Consider the following 21,837-nt stretch of genomic DNA (forward strand, 5'->3'; position numbering starts at 1 on the left):
CCCAGAAGAAAGCAAGGACATCTGTAAGAGCCATCTGAAGTTGTAATACATGCTAAACCGATAATGGTTTGTTTCAAATATACTTTTTGACAAAATACTTGTGGCTAAATCTTAAATTATAAACCTAATACACAGCCAGAAAAGAGTGCTACTCCCCTTTAAGGACAGGTTATTATACTACCAAGTGAGGAAACAGGTAGCTCACCATTGCAGGAGTATACGGTAGCAAATTCAGACCAAATGAAACACACACATCACAGTAAAGGGTGCCCAAACAGTCGCATCAATAAACAGTGTACCGCCCCCCCCTCCCCCGCCTCCTCCTCGCCCTCCGGCGGCAACGTGGGCGTGTATTCTCGCGGCATAACGAAGTGCTGAATGGCATCCTGCGAAGATAGTCCCAAGCATTTTCAGCCTTTTGTTACAATTCGGCAATCGTTCCTGCAGGCCATTGAGAACGAGTAAGTTCCCGTTTCATCATGTCCCATACGTGTTCAATTGGCGAGCGATCTGGTGATCTTGTTGGCCACGTCAGTTGTATCGTACACCACAAAGAACACGTTGCTTGCAGTAGGTGTATGTCTACAGGGTGGCGCACGAAATGTGTTACCAATTGTTTCTTTCACAATTTAGGACGCACGTTAGATATCCCGCTGGGATCTCTACAGCACTGCCAGCAGAGCTTGGAAAAACAAATGAGTTACGAAATGACGTGTAATTCACGATACTGCCGCTAGGAGACTAGTAAGCAGCAATGGCTGACAATGGAAGACTGACGACACAGCAACGATCGGCAATTGTGTTACTTTTTTATGAAACGAAAAGCCTTGTTGTGACTCAGAGGCGTTTTCGACAACAGTTTAACACACAATGGCTCCCTTGCAAGACGACCATCCACAGGTTGTACGATAAATTTGTACAGGAGGGAATAGTATTGGAAGCGAAGCGACCTCGGCCTAAGCCTGTTTGTTCGCCGGAGAATATTGAAGCGGTAGGAGCTGTACAGAGAAGTCCAGGAAATCGTGTAGAAAGGCAGCAGTGCAACAGGGAATATCCAGATGCTCCGTTCAACGCATTCTTAAAAGTGACCTCCATATGTACCCATACAAGATGACCTGTGCACAGAAGCTCACTGAATAACACCAGCAGCAGAGACTACTGTTTGCTCAGTGGACTGAGGATAGGGAAGAAACACTCAACAACGTTTGGTTTTTAGACGAGGCGCATTTTCATTTAGACGGTGTGGATAACAAACAAAATGTACGCTTTTGGGCCACTGAAAACCCACAAGTGCTTCATGAACGACAACATTATGCTCCGATGATTACAGCGTGGGCAGCAATTTGCAGTCACGGACTTATTGGACCCTTTTTCTTTGACGAAACTGTGAACAGCGAGCGTTATTTGAGCATGCTTCGCAATAGCTTCATTCCACAGCTTCTTGCTACTGCCTTGCCCTTCAACACGCAATGGTTCATGCAAGATGGAGCAAGGCCACATACTGCGAACACTGTGTTGGAGTTTTTACACGAGCGTTTCGATATGTGGATCATTTCACTCAGGTTTCCAGGTCGCTTCAATGACGGACAAAATTGGTCCCCCAATAGTCCAGACCTCAAACCATGTGACTTTTTTCTTTGGGGGTACCTAACGGAAAAAATTATCCCGAAACGTCCACGTGATTTAATGGAGCTCAGCAGACTTATTCTTCAAGCTTGCAGTGAAATTACGGAAGACATGTGCTGTAGTTAGGAAACGAAATGGTGGACATATTGAGCATGGGCCGGCGGTGTGGCCGTGCGGTTCTAAGCGCGTCAGTTTGGAACCGCGTGACCGCTACGGTCGCAGGTTCGAATCCTGCCTCGGGCATGGATGTGTGTGATGTCCTTAGGTTAGTTGGGTTTACGTAGTTCTAAGTTCTAGGGGACTGATGACCTCAGTAGTTAAGTCCCATAGTGCTCAGAGCCATTTCAACCATTTTTTTATTGAGCATGTGCTGAGTTAGAACAAATCTCCATGGACGGCTCTTCATTGTAGTATATGTTCCTTTCAGATTGTATTGACAATAAAGTTTATATTCAAAAACAAAATGATGCGCATTTCATGCGCTACGCTGAACATGCATTGTTCTGCTGAAAAAACATACCATCTTTCTCCAGATAAAATGGAAGTAATCTCCATGGACGGCTCTTCATTGTAGTATATGTTCCTTTCAGATTGTATTGACAATAAAGTTTATATTCAAAAACAAAATGATGCGCATTTCATGCGCTACGCTGAACATGCATTGTTCTGCTAAAAAACATACCACCTTTCTCCAGATAAAATGGAAGTAGCACCGTGATAACATCGCCTGCAATTCAATAGGCACTGGTTACTTTATACTGCAGTAACGTCAAACGTGACTGCGAGTTGTAACTGATGGATCCCCCTACCATGAAGCCACCATATTGTGGGCAGCTCATCAGGTCTACGCCGTACACGTGTACATCCATCCCTCGCTTACAGACACAACTACTCTCTTCTCTGACGACTAAAGAGTGCCATTCCACTCTCTTGTAAACCCTGTTTGGCGGTGTCACGATGTCAGTGGTAGCCTGGCCACAGGCACACGTGATCACAATCCTGCTGCAAGCACACGATTCCCAATGGTCCACGACGGCACAGCAGGATGCCCTGATTCCGTCCTTAGATGACGGTCGAGAGGCACGATGGTCCATCGTGATGTGTGTCTGTACTATGTGGAGGTCCAGGACGTGGTGTACAGGTGTGGTAATGTTCCATAGACCACTTTCAAAAGCAGCAAAACGGCGCCGATACATTGTGCCCAACATGTGTAACAAGTCATCGATACAACCATCCAGCTTGAGAGATTGCAGGGCTCTCTCACTTCTGATTCGGTGTCATGCCGCTTAATGTTCTTAGGGAAGATGATCTGACTCCATACATCATGAGGAAATGATGGGCAGTAGTTAAAACTCTTGCTTGTGAGCTCTAGTGAAGGAATAGTGGTAAGCTTTACCTGCATTCAAAGAAATTGGGTGCCCTTTTTGAACCACTGCAGTAAAAGCGTACGGCGACTGAGGGCTGAGGGGAAAATTTTTTCTGCATAACCTGGGTGAAAACATTTCCAGACTGCCTACTTCCGCGGTCTCATTTTGCAGACACGTAGGCAGTCGGTCGGCGGCCGCATCCAGGTAGGCTGACCAGCGTCGAGAAGTCGCAGCTGCGATGTCACAAAGACAAGTAAACCTTTTTAACTCATTTGTGTGGCTTCGTTACTAATTTGTTGGTGTGTTGTAGAACCTTCGTTCTCCTGTCCTGTTACTGACCCTCGGGCATAGTTGTGTAACAGTGGCAGGGAGAAATTGTCTTAGCGGTGTACTGCGCCAGAATCCGTTTCACGAACTCACAAACTCGGCCTCCACAGCAGTAGCGACGAGGCGGGCACAAAACTGGATACGAGGGTTTACAAAAAGCGATAGAAGCTTTCATCTTTCCTTCTACGGCGGAAGCAGGAGTTCCGAGAAAGGGTGCCGCCTTCGGAAGCCCTGCTGTGCCGGCAAGCGGCCCGGCGATAAGAGCGAGGGAGTGCGCGCCGGCGCTGCTATCTGTTTCCAGAGCTTCCCGTCCGCGCGCCGTGAGTCACTGGGAGCGCTCGCCGACACAGCCGGCGTGGCCCACGCGTCGCCGTCGTCCGGTCTTCCAGGAAACCCGCCTGCGGCCGGCAGACGAGCCGGCGTCCGTCCACCCCGACGCCAGAGTCCACTCAACTTACGCTTTGTGGACGCCTAGAGCTCGACACAGCACTGGAAGGCCGACGACCGTGGAACAGGAAGTAAATAGTAAAGATGAAAGGGTACAGTACCGCCCGACATTGAAAATAGGTACAACATACTTCATTATTTTTGTCAGAACAACACTTTTTTTTTGCAAAATAACTCAATTTCAATTAATACAGCGAAGCCGGATACCAGTGTAGGAAAGAATGACAATTTATTTATTTAATTGATCACATGTACACTCCCACAAAATAAATCCCTACATCCAGTTTGGTGAGATCTGTGAAATGAATGAATGTATGGTAGTCTGCTAACCGCAGATAGTGAATATGAATATATGATCATCTTTGAGACGATCCTTTGGCCACCTTTGGTGGAACCAAAGAGATGAAACTTACCGGAGCTTTGAGCGCCTGAAATGTGGCTGACCAATACGGTAGTATGGTCTTCCCCCACCTCGACAGAGGTGCGAGATGACCTGAAGAATGACCATGTTTCAGCACTCTGCCGCTGGATCTTGTGCTGTTAAGACCTGCATTAGTTGTGCTCCGTAAAGACAAAAGAGGGGAGACATCGTATGCATGTGGAATATTTAAGAGTAGTTTGAAATAATAATTTCTCTATTTCAGGACTTTTGTGGGGAGAATTAATTGTCAGGCAGGTAATATTAATGGGATCGTAGTAATCTTCGGAAGTGACCAACGGTCACAATGAAACCACGTGTAGCAATAAGTTGAAATACTTCCGTGTGCTTAAGTTAAGCTGAATTACTAGCGTGTGTACTATAAGTTGAAATATTTAAGAAATAGCGTGTGCAGGACTTGAAATTAGAGACGAGTACTTCCACGTGGTGAGTACTGTGTGAGTCTCAATCTGTGTATGAGACAAAGGATAAAGAGAAGTACTCGTCCATGGTATCAGTTGAGGACTCGTGTGTGTGATGAATATATTCTTAATATTACTTTGCGGGATATGTTTCCGTGTGACGCTTCATTCAAACTATAACACTCTGAGAGAGAAACAAGGTGAGTCAGCCGTCTATCCAGCAACGCCACTTGGCTTGCATTGCACAGGAAGACGTGCAGATATCTCCAGAGTTCATAGTAGGAAAGTAGAATTACGAAGTGGGGCAGTGTTGTGTGAAACTGGGATAAATATTTATTGAAGTGGGAAAGCTGAAAGTGATAATGTTGTGACTATTCCCTGTGTAGTATTTCATGTTGTAGTGTGATGTATGTCATGTAATTTAAGTATGCGTGGTTTGCATGGGAGAGTAGCAAGATAATTTCAGAGGTTCCTTTTGTACCGCTCGGTCTGGAGGAAAGTTTCGTGATGATGATTGTGAGAGTCGAAGTGTGAGAAATAAAAAAAAGATCCACCATCCTATCCAGAAAGTGCACTGTAGCGTTAAATAATTACGAGACCATAAGATAGAGATTCACCAATGAAAAGCCATGCCCACTGGGCGGAATTTCTCATGTGTTATTGTTGTAGGTTATAGAATTTGTGTGTTTAGGTTATAGAATTTATCGGAATAAATAAGATAGTGAAAAGAAAAAGATTGGTGGCCTTTTCCTTCGAATTGTATGTTGTCATGATATCCAGAATGTATGTCATGTAATTTAAGTATGCGTGGTTTGCATGGGAGAGTAGCAAGATAATTTCAGAGGTTCCTTTTGTACCGCTCGGTCTGGAGGAAAGTTTCGTGATGATGATTGTGAGAGTCGAAGTGTGAGAAATAAAAAAAAGATCCACCATCCTATCCAGAAAGTGCACTGTAGCGTTAAATAATTACGAGACCATAAGATAGAGATTCACCAATGAAAAGCCATGCCCACTGGGCGGAATTTCTCATGTGTTATTGTTGTAGGTTATAGAATTTGTGTGTTTAGGTTATAGAATTTATCGGAATAAATAAGATAGTGAAAAGAAAAAGATTGGTGGCCTTTTCCTTCGAATTGTATGTTGTCATGATATCCAGAGTCTATAATATGTGCGCCATTCATATTCAGTGCGATGGCCACGTGTTGATAAAAGCCGTTAAATAAAAAAAGAAAATGTGGTATTGCCAGTGCGTAGTGAACAGTCAAAGATCTGTAAATTACTGATAGTCAGATGTGCTTTTCCGTTGCGTATTATTCATACAGGAGGATAATTTGTAACTTAGTTGTGAGTACGAGAGTTCATGTTACTCGATAAATAAGAATGAATCCACTCGCTTGGCAGACCACTCGTCTTGCAGGCCTGACTGCTTGATGCCACAGTATGAGCAAGGCATGTGGGTGCCTCTCAAAGAAAATAACGCATCTAACGAAGGTAGTGTATCTAACTGACGAAAGCAGAAAAATGCATTTAACCACTCCGTCTGCAGCCCACGAGTGGCCTACCGCGACCATCCGACCGCCGTGTCATCCTCAGTGGAGGATGCAGATAGGAGAGGCGTGCGGTCAGCACACCGCGCTCCCGGTCGTTATGATGGTATTCTTGAGCGATGAGAGTTGGCAATACTCTCTTAGGATGTAAAGGTTGGCTACAGCGCGCATACACAAGCTCTGGAATCTAAGATATTGTTGTCGCGCCTCGCAGCGCACGGATTAACCAGTGGCAGTTTGGAGGCCAGTGTAGGAGCCCGCCTGCTGTGGTGCGCACATGTGTTGGGCGAGGGGTCGTCGCCAAGCTGCCTTACTGCCGTGTCCGCCAGCAGCGACACAGGATTTGGTATTTACTTGATATAATTTGCAGCGCGCTTATTAGTTTAAAGAAAAGGGTTTGTGTATGTGCGTAGCAGCAGACGGTAATTTTGATAATGATAGGACTTGAATTCTTAAGGGGAAACCACTGTTAGATTACGTATTGATTTTTGTCATTGATTTCTTATGTAATTGTCAGGGAATTGTTTCACTATGTATTCAATTGAGAAGTATTTCAGTCTGTCTCAAGAGTTTGATTAATTTGTAATATTGCTTTAATGCCACTGGAGGCAGATTTACAAACGAAGCGATTGTTCAAAGAGCTTTTAGCGTTTTGTTAATTGAATGAGAAAGAATCGCTTTCAGAATATAGTTTTTTGCTTGGGTAATCATTTATCGAGTTTAGATTTGACCAAACACTTTCTCTTGAATTATATGTAGTTGTAGTAAGCAGCAGCAGCCGCAGCAACATCAGGAGCCGCCATACAGAACATGCATTGCACTCAGCATGAATAATAGGTTTTTTTATGTTTTTGTTAAATAATGGAATGCAGCAGATCAAGCAGTGACAGCAGAAAGACCAAGTAAGTTATTTGTTCCGCACAGGACCAATAAAAAAAATAAAGTTTTGGTGATCTCTGTAATAGAAAAGTTAACAAGAGTACAAGCACGAGGTTTTCAGTAGAAAACACGAGATAAGAAGATGGAGCTCACGCCTTTCACCGAAGCCGCTACTAATGAGTCGAGTAGCTCCTCAATTGGCATCACGACGCTGAGCGCACCCCAAAAATGGCAACAGCGCATGGCGGCCTGGATGGTCACCCATCCAAGTGCCGACCACGCCCGACAGCGCTTAACTTTGCTGATCTCACGGGAACCGGTGGATCCACTACGGCAAGGCCGTTGCCAGAAAAATACATTGGCGGGAAAAAATCGCGACGCCAAAAAACAGTTAATGTAGTGTAACGAAATTTAGGGAATACATTTGCCTACGTAACATACACTCCTGGAAATTGAAATAAGAACACCGTGAATTCATTGTCCCAGGAAGGGGAAACTTTATTGACACATTCCTGGGGTCAGATACATCACATGATCACACCGACAGAACCACAGGCACATAGATACAGGCAACAGAGCATGCACAATGTCGGCACTAGTACAGTGTATATCCACCTTTCGCAGCAATGCAGGCTGCTATTCTCCCATGGAGACGATCGTAGAGATGCTGGATGTAGTCCTGTGGAACGGCTTGCCATGCCATTTCCACCTGGCGCCTCAGTTGGACCAGCGTTCGTGCTGGACGTGCAGACCGCGTGAGACGACGCTTCATCCAGTCCCAAACATGCTCAATGGGGGACAGATCCGGAGATCTTGCTGGCCAGGGTAGTTGACTTACACCTTCTAGAGCACGTTGGGTGGCACGGGATACATGCGGACGTGCATTGTCCTGTTGGAACAGCAAGTTCCCTTGCCGGTCTAGGAATGGTAGAACGATGGGTTCGATGACGGTTTGGATGTACCGTGCACTATTCAGTGTCCCCTCGACGATCACCAGTGGTGTACGGCCAGTGTAGGAGATCGCTCCCCACACCATGATGCCGGGTGTTGGCCCTGTGTGCCTCGGTCGTATGCAGTCCTGATTGTGGCGCTCACCTGCACGGCGCCAAACACGCATACGACCATCATTGGCACCGAGGCAGAAGCGACTCTCATCGCTGAAGACGACACGTCTCCATTCGTCCCTCCATTCACGCCTGTCGCGACACCACTGGAGGCGGGCTGCACGATGTTGGGGCGTGAGCGGAAGACGGCCTAACGGTGTGCGGGATCGTAGCCCAGCTTCTTGGAGACGGTTGCGAATGGTTCTCGCCGATACCCCAGGAGCAACAGTGTCCCTACTTTGCTGGGAAGTGGCGGTGCGGTCCCCTACGGCACTGCGTAGGATCCTACGGTCTTGGCGTGTATCCGTGCGTCGCTGCGTTCCGGTCCCAGGTCGACGGGCACGTGCACCTTCCGCCGACCACTGGCGACAACGTCGATGTACTGTGGAGACCTCACGCCCCACGTGTTGAGCAATTCGGCGGTACGTCCACCCGGCCTCCCGCATGCCCACTATACGCCCTCGCTCAAAGTCCGTCAACTGCACATACGGTTCACGTCCACGCTGTCTCGGCATGCTACCAGTGTGAAAGACTGCGATGGAGCTCCGTATGCCACGGCAAACTGGCTGACACTGACGGCGGCGGTGCACAAATGCTGCGCAGCTAGCGCCATTCGACGGCCAACACCGCGGTTCCTGGTGTGTCCGCTGTGCCGTGCGTGTGATCATTGCTTGTACAGCCCTCTCGCAGTGTCCGGAGCAAGTATGGTGGGTCTGACACACCGGTGTCAATGTGCTCTTTTTTCCATTTCCAGGAGTGTATATAAGTGATCAACATTGCTGCATCACGGGAGATAAGTGGCATAAGCCACTGCAAGTATGAAATGCTCCCATTTTAATAACTGGTCTCAGCCACTAGAATGTTGAATCCAAGTATGCAAACGTGCATGCATTGTGTTTTTGAGTTGTGAACGGAAAATTTAAAGCACCAAACTACGACGAGTGCAAAAGGAAGCCCCAGGTCGAATTTCCAGACTTGCTTTCTGTCGCTTACGCCATAGTGCCGCAGCGATCGCAGGGTCGGCGCGGTTAGAACGGATTTGGCTATATTAGTTTTAGGGGGGACCGGATGCCCTTCCTGCCGTACCCCGTACCCCCCGGGACGGAATTAGTGAACCCAACTGTCTGCGTCGAGTGTAAACCACGGAATGTGAAACCCGGCTCGCACTATTGGTCCACGAGACTTAGAGGGCCATGGACACGGATTCCCAGGTAGATGCTGTGTTTCTTGACTTCCGCAAGACGTTCGATACATTTCCCCACAGTCGTTTAATGACCAAAGTAAGAGCATATCGACTATCGGACCAATTGTCTGATTGGACTGAAGAGTTTCTAGATAACAGAACGCAGCATGTCATTCTCAATGGAGAGAAGTCTTCCGAAGTAAGAGTGATTTCAGGTGTGGCGCAGGGGAGTGTTGTAGGACCGTTGCTACTTACAATGTAAATAAATGACGTTCTGGATAACATCAGATGTTCATTGAGGCTTTTTGCGGATGATGCTGTGGTATATCGAGAGTTTGTAATAATGGAAAATTCTACTGAAATGCAGGAGGATCTCCAACGACTTGACGCATGGTGCAATGTCAATTGAATCTCAATGTAGACAAGTTTAATGTGCTGCGAATACATAGAAAGAAAGGTCCTTTATCATTTAGCTACAATAGCAGGTCAGCAACTGGAAGCAGTTAATTCCGCGAGTTATCTGGGAGTAGGTATTAGGAGTCATTTAAAATGGAATGATCATATAAAGTTGATCGTCGGTAAAGCGGATGCCAGACTGAGATTCATTGGAAGAATCCCAAGGAAATGCAATCCGAAAACAAAGGAAGTGGGTTACAGTACAATTGTTCACCCACTGCTTGAATACTGCTCACCGGTGTGGGATCCGTACCAAATGAGGTTGATAGAAGAGATAGAGAAGATCAACGGAGAGTAGCGTGCTTCGTTACAGCATCATTTAGTAATCGCGAAAGCGTTACGGAGATGACAGACAAACTCCAGTGGAAACCTCTGCAAGAGAGACGCTCAGTAGCTCGGTACGAGCTTTTGTTGAAGTTTCGAGAACATCCCTTCACCGAAGAGTCAAGCAGTATATTGCTCCCTCCTACGTATATCTCGCGAAGAGACCATGAGGATAAAATCAGAGAGATTAGAGCCCACAAAGAGGCATACGGACAATCTTTCTTTCCACGAACAATAAGAGACTGGAATAGAAGGGAGAACCGATAGAGGTACTCGAAGTACCCTCCGCCACACACCGTCCGGTGGCTTGTGGAATATGGATGTAGATGTAGAATAGTGTGAATGAGTTGAGATGTCTGCGAGCCGTGTAACTGAGGCGGGCCGTGGGGACCAGCCCAGTATTCACCAAGCTGGATGTGGGAAAACGCCTAAAAACCGCATCCAAGCTGGCTGGCACACCGGCCCTCGTCGTTAATCCGCCGGGCGGATTCGATCCGGGGCCGGCGCGCCGACCCGAGTCCAGGAAGCAGCGCGTTAGCGCTCTCGGCTACGCTGGAGGGTCAGGTCGAATTGCCAGACTGACGTAGCAATTTGCACTCAGGGTGCGTGCGATACCTACGAGAGTGCTCCTGCCGTCATACGAAATCGCATCCCAGACCACAGCTCCAGCTGTAGGTCCAGTGTTTCCAGCACGCTGACAGGTTCGTTGCAGGCCCTCAACTGGTCTCCTGCTATCCTCCTAACGAAGACAGGGCCAACACTGCCACCGACGCGGAACCAGCTTTCGTCAGGAAACACAACATACCTCCACCCCGCCACGCCCTCACTTGACACCACTCAAGTCGCAAATGGCGCTGCTTTGGAGTCAGTGCAATGCACGTTACTGGGCGTCTGGCCCGAACCTGACAGTCAAGTAACCGATCTGTAATAGTTCATTGTATCACTGTGGTGCCGAATGCTGCTCAAATTGCAACTGCAGATGCAGTACGATGCACGGTGGTGTTCCCTGTCGACAGTGCCACGTGACCGTCTGGAGCCCGGTCTTCTTGCGACCGTACATTCCTCTGACCACCACTGCCAGTAATCATTTACGGTGGCTACATTGCATCCAAGGCTTTCCACAGTAACCCAGAAGCAACGTCCAGCTTCTCGTAGCCGTATTACATGATCTCGTTCAAACTCAGTGCGGTGTTGATAATGGCGTCTCTGTCGCCCTAAAGGCCTCCTTGACTAACATCACATCATTACGTTCAGTCCAAACGGTAACTAATGCTCACGACCGCTGCAACGTGTATACACTACTGGCCGTTAAAATTGCTACACCAAGAAGAAATGCAGATGATAAACGAGTATTCATTGGACAAATATATTATACTAGAACTGAAATGAGATTACATTTTCACGCAATTTGGGTGCATATATCCTGAGAAATCAGTACCCAGAACAACCAACTCTGGCCGTAATAACGGCCTTCATACGCCTGTGCATTGAGTCAAACAGAGCTTGGATGGCGTGTACAGGTACAGCTGCCCATGCAGCTTCAACACGATACCACAGTTCATCAAGAGTAGTGACTGGCTATTGTGACGAGCCAGTTGCTCGACCACTATTGACCAGACGTTTTCAATTGGTGAGCGATGTGGAGAATGTGCTGGCCAGGGCCGCAGTCGAACATTTTCTGTATCCAGAAAGGCCCGTACAGGACCTGCAACATGCGGTCGTGCACTACCCTGCTGAAATGTAGGGTTTCGCAGGGATCGAATGAAGGGTAGAGTCACGGGTCGTAACACATCTGAAATGTAACGTCCACTGTTCAAAGTGTCGTCAATGCGAACAGGAGGTGACCGAGACGTGTAACCAATGGCACCCCATACCATCACGCCGGGTGACATGCCAGTATGGCGATCACGAATACACGCTTCCAATGTGCGTTCACCGCGATGTCGCCAAACACGGATGCGACCATCATGATGATGTAAACAGAACCTGGATTCATCCGAAAAAATGACGTTTTGCCATTCGTGACACACAGGTTCGTCGTTGAGTACACCATCGCAGGCGCTCCTGTCTGTGATGCAGCGTCAAGGGTAACCGCAGCCGTGGTCTCCGAGCTGATAGTCCATGCTGCTGCAAACGTCGTTGAACTGTTCGTGCAGATGGTTGTTGTCTTGCAAACGTCCCCACCTGTTGACTCAGGGATCGAGACGTGGCTGCACGATCTGTTACAGCCATGCGGATAAGATGCCTCTCATCTCGACTGCTAGTGATACGAGGCTGTTGGGAACCACCACGGCGTTCCGTATTACCCTCCTGAACCCCCCGATTCCATATTCTGCTAACAGTCATTGGATCTCGACCAACGCGAGCAGCAATGTCGCGATACGATAAACCGCAATCGCGACAGGTTACAATCCGACCTTTATCAAAGTCGGGAACGTGATGGTACGCATTTCTCTTCTTTACACGAGGCAGCACAACAACGTTTCACCAGGCAACGCCGGTCAACTGCTGTTTGTGTATGAGAAATCGGTTGGGAACTTCCTCATGTCAACACGTTGTAGGTGTCGCCACCGGCTCCAACCTTGTGTGAATGGTCTGAAAAGCTAATCATTTGCATATCACAGCATCTTCTTCCTGTCGGCTAAATTTCGCGTCTGTAGCACGTCATCTTCGTGGTGTAGCAATTTTAATGGCCAGTAGTGTATAGAGCAAACATGATTTGCATCTCCATAATCGTGCTACTAGCGCTACTCCGAAATGTGAATAGACAGAAGTAGAAACAGACCTACCAACTTTCGTTTTTGTCGCACAACTCCACCTTGGTGCTGCGACTTTTTTTTCCTTCGGTGTATGACATTGCAGCAACTGAAACAACGCAGGAGGCGATGTTAAAAAAGTTGGAATTGACAGGAAATGTAGAATGGTAAAGCAAGAATGGCTGGAAGAGAAAAGCAAAGCTGTAGAACCATGCTTGACAATGAGAAGCACCTGTATGAATATTAAGAGTTCAGATGGAAGGCTGTGATGTAATCAAGCCTAACACATAAATATGAAACGTATGACACTACCAGGCATCGATCTCTTCACGCAAATTTAAATATCGAATTTGTATAAAAATATATGTTTACGTAGCTTGTGAAATACCATTTCACTGAATATGTCTACAACATTTGTATAGTTTAAAAAAAAAGACAAATACACTAATTTTGTACAGTCAGTTTCATAATATTTACGCAAACTATATACCATTTAAATGTAGATTTATGTAAGAGCAATGTTAAACATTTCTATTAAATATCCGTGAAAATCATAAAATTCTTTGAGTTACATGTGTCTTCCTCTTGCTCGCCCTTGGCACGAAGAAATGTTGAACGATGGTGTTTTGGAAAGACAGTTGTAAATAGTAGCCATTTATAGTTGTTGAAAGAATAGTCTGCTGGTTAATTTTGTGTTACATATTTTGTGAACCAATCATCTATGGATTTATGAACACAGAAGAATCGATGAAGTAACTGTTCTATGTAGTGGTTGAAAAACCATCAACTCTTCAAACCTGGAAATAGTATATTCCTTTGTGTAGAAAGTATCCGGGACTGTCATACCGCTGAAAAAAAGACAACGAGGCCAGCTTCCAAACAATCTGCAAAGTATAAAATGTATACTTTAGTAAAGTGCACATGGCCTTCAGTTACACTTCCTCCAGAAAAATTACGAAACTACGTTTGGTAAACATGTTATCGTATAGTAGTTAACGACGTGTTGCAGTGTGGAAGCGATATGTAGAGGGCCTAAACAAGAGAAAACATCGTCAGTATTACTGGATGAGAAGAGGAAATAGATGAAGATGAGTTTGAAGACATGATACTGACTACAACGCAATTCCGCGTACAACGGTCAGTGCCAACGTAGTTGGCGCTGCCCACCGACCAAGTGGTGAAGAGATGCCGGGGGCTGGACTTCAGTTAAGTAGTTTTAATTCGACATGGTACCATGGTACTATAGGTTTTATTTTTAATGTTGACTGTGCCTTCCTCTAGTGTGTTATAGTAATTTTATGCTTCTGAAGAAGGCTAGACTAATTTAGCGCAAACCTGGTAAAGACCAGAAAATTTGCGCAACTGAGGCTGAGTCTTCAAAATATTAATATCGTTGTTATCTCACGCACTCAGACCACAAATTTGTGCGTCTATCTCATGATTGACCCTTTGTGCTACCGTTCATGAACAGCATTCCAGGGGGTGTTTTACAACGGGTTAATGTTCTCCCACACACCGCTATTACAAACCATTATGCTTTCCGGACTGTCTGGGTGTTGTGTTGGCCTGCTCGATCGCCAGATCTGGCTCCAATCGAGCCCATCTTGGACATCAACGGACGACAACTGGAGCGTCATCCACAAACAGCATTAACCGTCCCTGTATTGACCAACCAGGTGCAGCAGGCATGGAACTCAATCCCACAATCCGGCACTTGTGCAACACAATGAATGCACGTTTCACACTTGCATTCAACATTCTTTTGGTTACACCGGTTATTAATGTACCAGCATTTCACATCTCAGTGGCTTATCTCGCACTTACATTAATCTGTGATCTTGCAGTGTTAAGTATATATTTAAATATGTTATCTAGACAAAAGTATCCCGATGTTTCATTACTCCACACTTTTTTGTGTTGCGGCTTTTTTTCCGTCAGTGTTTCACGGGATCCATACCGTATGCCCTTCCGTTGTCCCACGAAGCTGATTAAGGCCACTTTCACTCATAACTTTGACATGTTATACATGGAGGTATCCGGTAAAGTTGTTTTGAATCTGTTCAAAAATGGTTCAAATGGCTCTGAGCACTGTGGGACTTAACAGCTGTGGTCATCAGTCCCCTAGAACTTAGAACTACTTAAACCTAACTAACCTAAGGACATCACACACATCCATGCCCGAGGCAGGATTCGAACCTGCGACCGCAGCAATCGCACGGTTCCTTTGAATCTGTTAACAGTAACAGTATACAGAATAAATATGGGGATTTCAGATCCGTGTGTTACGCAGACAACCATTTTTTTAATTTATAAATAATTATTTAAATTCCCAAACGGGTTTCAGCACTTTTGTATCAAGATCCGTGTGCACGTCTGTAAAATGCAACTATCTTTTAAGTAGTAGTTAATGGAAGGAAAATTAGGCGTAAAAACATTTTGAGACATTATCCTCAAGATGACATCCTCTGATGACATGGTATTAGTGGCAGAAAGTGAGCAGACTGTGAATAACATGCTCAAAGATCTGAATGAAGCTTCTGTGGAATATGGGATGCAAATAAACACAGCCAAAACAAAGAGTATGGTCATCAGTACAAGACGCAGACTGTCCAATATTAAAATAGGACAATCTACCATTAGCCAAGTAAGTGAATTTAAATATCTTGGAAGCACAATAACTGAAGACTTGAGATGTCGAATTGCTACAGCGAAGGAGGCATACAACAGAAAGAGGAGACTCTTATGTGGAAAATTAGATAAGGGACTAAGGAAGAGGTTGGGCAAATGTTTTGTCTGGAGTGTGGCACTATATAGGGCAGAAACATGGACGCTGAGACGAGAAGATGAAAAAAGATTAGAAGCATTTGAGATGTGGATGTGGAGGAGAATGGAGAGAAAAAGCTGGATGGAAAGAGTAATGGAAAAGTATTGGAAAGGGTTGGTGAGAGAAGATGTCTGCTGAAGGTTGTAAGAGACAGGAAAAAGAACTGGTTGGGACATTCATTGAGAAGGGAATGCTTGCTAGCAGATGCTTTGGAAGGATTGATTTGTGGGAGAAGACTGAGAGGAAGAATGAGACACAAGATATTAGATGACGTAAAGGGAAGATGAAATTATGCGGACCTCAACAGAATGGCAGAAGACCGGACAGCCTGGAGAACTACCATGTGAAAACCTGCCTTCTGGCAGAACACTGATGATGATGATGATCCTCTAGAACGTTAGGCTTTGTACAACTTTCTTCACACTATTATAAAGCTTGCATCTGCAACGAAATAGTGTTATTACGAGGTTGGCTGGCGCGTTAACAAATAACGTATCTAAATATTTCATTTTGTTGTGCGAAAGTATATCGAGACAATGTGTTGTATTTACTTGCTCCTTTACTTTTTCGTGGGAAATGTTATCATCTGCACGTTCATCTACACAAAAAGATGCTGCATTCTTTTTTTAATGCACTACAGTTACAAGCTACAACTTCGGTTTTCACAAAGCACAGTGTTTATGTTGCTACTGCGTATTTGGTCCTTGTTAATGTTCACCTGTTCTCGTTTTCTTTGTGGCATCTCGTTTAAACTCTGTTTATTCTCTCTCTCTTTCCCCTTCTGTGTGTGTTCTGCTTTTTATTTATTCTTTTTTGTCTCTTTGTATAGGTTTTCTTCCTATGTAGCCGTTCATATGTAAATAGTGTGCTATTGGATAGTGTAATGCGTTTATTTGTGATCTGTACTAGACAATGATGTTCTGGTTGACTCATTAAAAGAACAGTTTTTCTATCAGTTTGCTACTTTGCATCATCAAATTACACAACTGGCCATTAAAATTGCTACACCACGGAGATGACGTGCTACAGAAGCGAAATTTAACCGACAGGAAGAAGATGATGTGATATGATAATGCTTAGCTTTTCAGATCATTCACAAAAGGTTGGCGCCGGTGGCGACACCTACAACGTGCTGATATGAGGAAAGTTTCCAACCAATTTCTCATACACAAACAACAGTTGACCGGCGTTGCCTGGTTTAACGTTGTTGTGATGCCTCGTGTAAGGAGGAGAAATGTGTAACATCACGTCTCCGACTTTGATAAAGGTCGTATTGTAGCCTATCTCGATTGCTGTTTATCGTATCGCGACATTGCTGCTCGCGTTGGTCGAGATCCAATGACTGTTAGCAGAATATGGAATCGGTGGGTTCAGGAGGGTAATATGGACGCCGTGCTGGATCTCAACGGCCTCGTATCCCTAGCAGTCAAGATGACAGACATCTTATCCGCACGGCTGTAACGGATCGTGCAGCCACGTCTCGATCCCTGAGTCAACAGATGGGGACGTTTGCAAGACAACAACCATCTGCAGGTTCGAATCCTGCCTCGGGCATGGGTGTGTGTGATGTCCTTAGGTTAGTTAGGTTTAAGTAGTTCTAAGTTCTAGGGGACTTATGACCTAAGATGTTGAGTCCCATAGTGCTCAGAGCCATTTGAACCAACCATCTGCACGAACAGTTCGACGACGTTTGCAGCAGCATGGACTATCAGCTCGGAGACTATGGCTGCGGTTACCCTTGACGTTCCATCACAGACAGGAGCGCCAGCGATGGTGTACTCAACGACGAACCTGGGTGCACGAATGGCAAAACATCATTTTTTCAGATGAATCCAGGTTCTGTTTACAGCATCATGATGGTCGCATCCGTGTTTGGCGATACCGCGGTGAACGCACATTGGAAGCGTGTATTCGTCATCACCATACTGGCGTATCACCCGGCGTGATGGTATGGGGTGACATTGGTTACACGTCTCGGTCACCTCTTGTTCGCATTGACGGCACTTTGAAAAGTGGACTTTACATTTCAGATGTGTTACGACCCGAGGCTCTACGCTTCATTCGATCCCTGCGAAACCCTACATTTCAGCAGGATAATGCACGACCGCGAGTTGCAGATCGTGTACGGGTCTTTCTGGATACAGAAAATGTTCGACTGCTGCACTGGCCAGCACATTCTCCAGATCTCTCACCAATTGAAAACGTCTGGTCAATGGTGGCCGAGCAACCGGCTCGTCACAATACTCCAGTCACAGCTCTTGATGAACTGTGTTATCGCGTTGAAGCTGCATGGGCAGCTGTACCTGTACGCGCCATCCAAGCCCTGTTTGACTCAATACCCAGGCGTATGAAGGCCGTTATTACGGCCGGAGGTGGTTGTTCTGGGTACTGATTTCTCAGGATGTATGCACCCAAATTGCGTGAAAATGTAATGACATGCCAGTTCTAGTATAATATATTTGTCCAATGAATACCCGTTTGTCATCTGCATTTCTTCTTGGTGTAGGAATTTTAATGCCCAGTACTGTAAGATAGCTGTCACTACAAACGTGAAATCATTGGAAATATTATATTAGCTGTAAGTCTGAGATTGTAAATAAGCAGATAAATTGAGCAGAACTCACTTTAGCCGATTTTGTTTGTGATTCACGGCCTGTTACATAAAACAAATTTCGAACCTGTATACTACTGGAAGAGCCACAAGCTTTGTACCGAGTCATCCGCCTAAATAAAAATCTCGGAAAATGTCTTTACAAATACTTAACAAACACGAAATAGAACTATTTGGCACGGAGAAATTATTACTTTTCCGTTTCTCTTGCTGCCTTTCATTGCGCTCTTCTGCATGACTCACATCAGCAGCGGACCGCTTCCCGCAGGAGCGAGTGGGGCTGCGGGAAGATGTCGGCATGTGTGGCGACCATCTGGCATACTGCGATTAGCATGAGCTGCATGACGCAAGCCACACCACTCATATCCTGTACGTGCCGGTGCGTAAGTCTCCACAGACACAGCTCACGTTCGGCTAAGTCGAAACTTTACAGAGATATTTCCTGCCAGAAGATTTTTGCCACCAACTGCACTACAATCAACAAATGTAGGTTCTATCGACTACGTCTCTCTCCGCTATGACGAAGGCGTAACGGGCACTGGCACTACATTTCCATTTAAGCCAACACTGGCTCACGTAGTTCTTAATTCTGAAGAGCTTTCCTCTTAACCCAGTAGTCTTTCATCATGTGGCTATGGGCGTTTTCCCGATCTAAACTATCCAAACACCTATTAGTGGACATTAATGTGAGGTGAGCCCGATCTTCGGGTTTAGGAGGGCTTGGACACCACTCGGGTCACTTTCGATGCGGAGTCTGAATATCTGTGGAGGAATGGCAGCCAATTCTTCCTCCAAAGCTGAAACCAGAAAAGGTAGTGATATTGGACGCTGCGGTCTGGAGCAAAGTCGACGTTCTAATGCTTCCCGAAGCTGTTCCATCAGATTCAGGTCGGGAATGTTGTCGTCCACAAACGACTGCCTCAAAGATGCTTAGTTAGTTAGATAGTTGGGTGCGTGTTCCATTGATCAATCGCACGGTACGGTAGCCGATATGATGTGGAACGTCTCAAGTGCACAAGAAATGCACATATGAAACAAGATTATATATATATATATTACAGTACAGTGTTAGAGATTAATATTTCTTTTATATACCCCATTCCCGTAAATGGCACAACATGCATATACTACACTACTGGCCATTAAAACTGCTACACCAAGAAGAAATGCAGATGATAAACGGGTATTCATTGGACAAACATATTATACTAGAACTGACATGTGATTACATTTTCACGCAATTTGCGTGCATAGATCCTGAGAAGTCAGTACCCAGAACAACCACCTCTGGCCGTAATAATGGTATTCATACGCCTGGGCATTGAGTCAAACAGAGCTTGGATGGCGTGTACAGGTACAGCTGCCTATGCAGCTTCAACACGATACCACAGTTCATCAAGAGTAGTGACTGGCTATTGTGACGTACCAGTTGCTCGACCACTATTGACCAGATGTTTTCAATTGGTGAGAGATGTGGAGAATGTGCTGGCCAGAGTCGCAGTCGAACATTTTCTGTATCCAGAAAGGCCCGTACAGGACCTGCAACATGCGGTCGTGCATTATCCTCCAGAAATGTAGGGTTTCCCAGGGATCGAATGAAGGGTAGAGCCACGAGTCGTAACACATCTGAAATGTAACGTCCACTGTTCAAAGTGCCGTCAATGCGAACAAGAGGTGACCGAGACGTGTAACCAATGGCACCCCATACCATCACGCTGGGTGATACGCCGGTATGGCGATGACGAATACACGCTTCCGATGTGCGTTCACCGCGATGTCGCCAAACACGGATGCGACCATCATGATGCTGTAAACAGAACCTGGATTCATCCGAAAAAATGATGTTTTGCCATTCGTGCACCCAGGTTCGTCGTTGAGTACACCATCACAGGCGCTCCTGTCTGTGATGCAGCGTCAAGGGTAACCGGAGCCATGGTGTCCGAGCTGATAGTCCATGCTGCTGCAAACGTCGTCGAACTGTTCGTGCAGATGGTTGGTTCAAATGGCTCTGAGCACTATGGGACTCAACATCTTAGGTCATAAGTCCCCTAGAACTTAGAACTACTTAAACCTAACTAACCTAAGGACATCACACACACCCATGCCCGAGGCAGGATTCGAACCTGCAGATGGTTGTTGTCTTGCAAACGTCCCCACCTGTTGACTCAGGGATCGAGACGTGGCTGCACGATCCGTTACAGCCATGCGGATAAGATGCTTGTAATCTCGACTGCGAGTGATACCAGGCCGTTGGGGTCCAGCACGGCGTTCCGTATTACCCTCCTAAACCCACCGATTCCATATTCTGCTAAAAAGTCATTGGATCTCGACCAACGCGAGCAGCAATGTCGCGATACGATAAACCGCAATCGCGATAGGCTACAATCCGACCTTTATCAAAGTCGGAAACGTAATGGTACGCATTTCTCTTCTTTACACGAGGCAGCACAACAACGTTTCACCGGGCAACGCCGGTCAACCGCTGTTTGTGTATGAGAAATCGGTTGGAAACTTTCGTCATGTCAGTACGTTGTAGGTGTCGTCACCGGCGCCAGTCTTGTGTGAATGGTCTGAAAAGCTAATCATTTGCATATCACATCATCTTCTTCCTGTCGGTTAAATTTCGCGTCTGTAGCGCGTCATGTGCGTGGTGTAGCAATTTTAACGGCCAGTAGTGTATATTTATAGATTCATTTAGTCCTATTGAAGAGTTCATCTATGGTATAGGAAGAGTTGTCAAGGAGATATGATTTAAATTTTTTTTTGAAGCTATTACTGCTGTCTGTCAGACATTTTATGTCATCTGGTAATTTGTCACTGTTGTTTTTAAACTGGTCCATGTTGCTAAGAACAAATTTCATTAGTGAGTAGATGTATTGTGAGGCTGTTGTAAGAATTCCCAATCTTTTAAAAAGAGGCCTACAAGATGTCCGACTATGAACACCACACATTATTCTTACCACTTTCTTTTGAGCAGTGAATACTTTTTGTGTAGATGCTGAGTTACCCCAAAATATTATTCTGTATGACATCAGAGAGTGAAAGTATGCAAAGTATGTTAGCTTACTAATTTCTATATCCTCAGAATTATTTTGATTGCAAAAGTTGTTGAACCTAGTCGCTTTAGAAGATCCAATATATGAATTTTCCAATTAAGATTCTCATCTGTATGTACACCCAAAAACTTAGTATACTCTACCCTGTCTACTGACTTCTGTTGATGTGTTATATTTACTGAAGGAACTGTACTTATTGCAGCAGAAAATTGGATGTACTGTGTTTTTTCAAAGTTCAAAGCAAGCCCAAATGCAAAAAACCAATTCATGACTTTTCCAAAGACCTTATTGGTATCATTTTCAATTGGAGTTTCTTTTACTGGATTAATAATGATGCTTGTATCATCAGCAAACAGTGTCAGTTCAGCTTCTTGTTTCAGATAAGAAGGAGGTCGTTCACATATATCAGGAACAGAAGGGGACCCATGACTGAACCTAATGTAATTTCACCCTAGTTTGTGACAGGGTGCGTTGTCGTGCTGATAGAAAAA

This window comes from Schistocerca cancellata, chromosome 2 (assembly GCF_023864275.1).
Source record: "Schistocerca cancellata isolate TAMUIC-IGC-003103 chromosome 2, iqSchCanc2.1, whole genome shotgun sequence".
NCBI classification, from domain to species: domain Eukaryota; kingdom Metazoa; phylum Arthropoda; class Insecta; order Orthoptera; family Acrididae; genus Schistocerca; species Schistocerca cancellata.